The sequence below is a fragment of the Triticum dicoccoides genome, chromosome 7A (assembly GCF_002162155.2).
Source record: "Triticum dicoccoides isolate Atlit2015 ecotype Zavitan chromosome 7A, WEW_v2.0, whole genome shotgun sequence".
Classification (NCBI taxonomy): Eukaryota; Viridiplantae; Streptophyta; class Magnoliopsida; order Poales; family Poaceae; genus Triticum; species Triticum dicoccoides.
Genome location: NC_041392.1, coordinates 724,303,105 through 724,307,603, shown reverse-complemented (window position 1 = coordinate 724,307,603; position 4,499 = coordinate 724,303,105). Strand labels below are relative to the sequence as shown.

General features: G+C 44.2%; 1 pseudogene; it reads left to right on the top strand.

The window, feature by feature from the left end:
* Positions 1-291: 291 nt before the first annotated feature.
* On the top strand, positions 292-3,591 carry LOC119331113 (annotated as a pseudogene).
* Positions 3,592-4,499: the final 908 nt, after the last annotated feature.

Sequence of the window (4,499 nt, the reverse complement as noted above, 5' to 3'; positions counted from 1 at the left end):
ACATCCAGTATAGTACATTAGGAACAGTGGACTGCAACATGCAGTAAAAAAAGAAGCACGAGAAACGCGTGGTGTAGTTTTCAACTATAAGAGCTTATGTCAGTGGTTGGGTGGTCACTGGTCAGATTGATACGGTGACATTTGATTCATATCTGTAGGCCAGCTTGTACCTTTCATGAATTTTGAATTCATCTGTTCATGTACTTGTCTGGCAATAATTTGTGCAACTAGCTACCGCATCAGGACTATAAATAGGTCACGTGATGTACGTACTTGTTAAGCAATAATTTCTGCAAATAACAACCGCATCTGGACTATAAATAGGGCATCCGATGAACTGATTTGAGTCACCATTCCTACCAGCACTGCCACACATAGCAACCCACGAATATGGATTTGTTTCTGCTACTCGTCTCATTGATTTTGGTGAGTGCATGGCAAATTTTAACATGCTCCCTCTTACCCTTTTTTTTTCATACGAGGTAAGAAGGTAAGAGTTAATCAGACCACTAATTGATGAGATTAACGGCTTAGATTTATTATATACTCTTACCTCCAATGTGAAAAGAGGGGGTAAAAGGGAGCATGTTAAAACTGCTCGTGAGTGCATACATACACCACTCGTCTCATTGATTTTGGTGCGTGCATCACATGGACGTACGAATGGCCGTCCCTATATATGTAGTAAGTGCGGATTTGTAAGTCGAGCGTAATGACAATCATACTGTTATTTGTTATGTTGCATGAAGATTGTCGGAGGACAAGATAACCAGCATGCTAGTTTTGCCGATGCGGCCAAGATGACGCTGACAAACATGCAGACACAGACGGCATATTGGGAGGCCGCGCTTCCAGGAATTCCCATTCCCCCGGCAATCAGCGACCTGTTAGCCCAACCAAAAGGTCTCTCTCTCTCTCTCTCTCTCTCTCTCTCTCTCTCTCTCTCTTCAACGTTTTTGATAATTAACGTACACGTAATTTTGAGTGTTTTGGAGCTCACACTGTGTACTGTAAACTAAACCAAAGCAATGGTTGGACAATAATAGTTGAGGAGGAATTAATGTGTCTAGATGCAGGAAAATAAAATATTTGAGAGATAGAATATTTGGTGTAAATGTATCCTTTTATCACATGGATATATATGATCAGTGTCTGTGCGTACTAGAAACACGAGTTTGGTTAGTTTCATTTCTGTTTTGACTCGTGTCTGTTGATATGCATACGGAGCAGTTTTAACATGGTACCTCTTACCTCCTCTTTTCACATGAGAGGTAAGAGTATAAAATAGATCTTAGCCGTTTATCTTATGAATTAGTACCTTGATTAACTCTTATCTTCTTACCTCACATGTAAAAAGAGGGGTCAGAGGTACCATGCTAAAATTTGTCATGCATACGACATATGTGCATTCAGCGCATTTTCTTGAGATGATGTTATAATTAGTCCCAGTAACATCTAGTTTATTACAGGGCAGCAAAAAATTGGACCAAACTATGAAAGAGTCAACTCAGAAGGTGGTCACAGGGACAACCATGTTCATATCATATCACAGGTTAAAGATGATTTAAAAGAGGCCCATGGTTCTCATGGTGAAGAGAGTAGAAAGAAGGTCATGATGACACATGAGCCAATAATTGGTAAGGATCTGAGGAGACAACCATTGTCACATGGGTTACAAGCTAATAATTATGTGGAAGAAAAAAATGCTGCGCATAGAACAAAAATCGAAGAAAATCTGAATGAAATATCAGTGCCATATGGGTCAGAGAGTGACAACAATTTTAAGAAAGTTTCATTAAATTTGAAGAAGATCCTTGCAGCATATACAACACTGAAAGATGAAAACCTTAAGGAAATATCAGTGTCATATGGATCAAAAGTTGGAGAAGCCCACGAAAAAGTTTCAGGGACATATAGGTTAGAAGGTGAAAATAATTCAAAAGAAATATCTCTGTCTTATGGTATAAACAGCGATGATACTCCAAAGGAAGAATTGGCACATGAAGAAAATGTAAAGGAAATCTCAGTGTCATATGGGTTAGAAGGTAAAAAGTGTTTAAAGAAAGTTGCACTAAATTTAAAGAAGATCCTTGCAGCCTACACACCTTGGAAAGATGGAAATCTAAAGGAAATATCTGTGTCATATGGATCAAAAGGCCAAAAGATTTCAAAGGAAGCATCAGGAATATCTGGGTTAAAAGGTCAAAAGGATTTAAAAGAAATCTCAGTGTCTTATGGTGTTGATGACCGTGAAAATCTGAAGGAAAGATCTGTGTCATACGGATCAGAAGATCAAGAAACTCTGAAGGAACACTCAGGATCATATGAGTTAGAAGGTGAAAAGGAGTTAAAAGAAATCTCAGTGTCTTATGGTGCAGACGGCCATGAAAATCCAAAGAAAATATCGGTAACATATGGATCAAAGGACCAAGAAATTCGCAAGAAAGCATCAGGATCCTACGGGTTAAAAGGTGAAAGGGATTTAAAAGAAATCTCAGTGTCTTATGGTGTAGACGGCCAGGAGATTCTAAAGGAAGGCTCCACATCACACGAAGAAAATTCAAAGGAAGTCAGTATGTCATATGGGTCAGTTGAAGAGAAAGATGAACAAGCCGACGTTCTGAATCAAGGTGAATATCATTTTTTTACAAGGAAGTAGAGTTCATTATTTTATTACATACAACCTCTCAATTGAGTTTTTGCCATTGTACCTGTTGCAGTAAAAGGAGAGGGGAGCCACCATGTTCACGCTCACAGCTACAAGAACAAGAAAGAGGCGGATGTCTTTTTCTTCCACGACATGTTGAGGCCAGGGTCCTTGATCACTCCGACCATCCCGCCGACCGCCTCCATGCCGGCGCTTCTCTCCGGTGACGTTGCCGACTCCATCCCATTCTCCACGGAACACCTCTCCGACATCATCACGATGTTCGCGCCGGCGTCACTCACGATGACCAGAGAGATACGGTGGACGCTGGACACCTGCGAGCACCTCCTTGGAGTCCCTCGTCGAGCTGCCGGCGTCCCTCCTTGGGAGGGGCAACGTCCGTGCGTTCTCCGCCGTGGATCTGCCCATGGATGGCCCGGGGACACCGGCGCTTAGGGGGAGGTACAACGTGACGGCTGCACGGAAGCTCTCCGGTTCATCATCTGAGGTCGTGACCTGCCATGACCTGACCTACCCGTACGCGGTGTACTACTGCCACACGTCCAGGCCTACGTCTGCGTACATGGTGACGCTGGCGAGCGTGGAGGAGGTTGCCTCGCCGGCGACCATGGAAGTCATGGCCGTGTGCCACCTCGACACGTCATTGTGGAGCCCGAAGAACCCGTTCTTCGAGCTGCACAACGTTCGGCCAGGTGATGTGGCCGTGTGCCACTTTCTCACTAAGCTGAGCATCATCTGGGTGACAGTCGATGAGCATGCCGACGCACGGTAGAAGGGAATGCTCACGCCCGGCCGCACCTACTTATCTGCTCATGTTAGCTATATATGGCCGATGGCATGAATACGATGTAGACTGATTGACGTGTATCGAGATATGTGGTATGAAATAATTGAGTGTTGCCATCCGTGAGATCTTAGTCAAATTCTTATGTCTGATAAAATTCTGGTTGTACTCCTCTCTTGTCGAGTCAATAGTTCTTCTCTATAGCGCGGTTGAGGAAGTTGGTCCCCTGAAAATGAACTTGTTGCATACGTTCAACTTCATTGGACGAACGAGAAGCTTCACTGTGAGTTATGTGAGCGGACCTCCTCGTAAACATCTAATTTTTTTTCCAGTCCCATAGATCGATACACAAGTGAACCTAAGTGAACCATATGACTAAACTCCACTAGAAACATCCTGAAATCCATGCTCATCTAAAACTTTCGATCAAGACCATGCAAAACCTAAACATGGCAATGCTAAGCCTGTAGAGCAAAGATTTTATGAAAAAAATGTTTGGGATGAGAATGAAAACATACCGTAAATTTTTTAGGCGGAAGTATTCAGATTGAAAATGATTAGGGAGAAAGATCTAGCAAGAGCATCTACAACTGGACGACCAATATCCGCCTCAACGGACTAGCGGCTTGCCCGGTCACTGTCTGAAAAATTCCCACCCAACCGATTGCTCGAATCACAGCCGGGACACCCGGGCTGACCAGTAACCCATATATCCAACCCATATGTGGGGTAGATATGGGGATCCCCAGACGCGCCTGCCATGTAGGATCCGACCAACTATGGCCCACCCGACCCCACATACATTCAACGCTATCTGCACTCAGGACGAAATCATACCCGCATTCCACTCCACTGCAGTTCACTCCTCGCCGCCCCTAGCTCTTCTCCGACGAATTCCGGTCGTCTATGGCATGGCAGGTAGTGGATTTGACTCCGAACTTGTCCCTTGCTGTCCCAAGGAGGGTAGGGCAGTCCGTGCCACTCTCCATTGCTCTCGGTAGGATTGCGCACGACCGCGGATGCATTCCTTCTGGTGGGAATCCATTG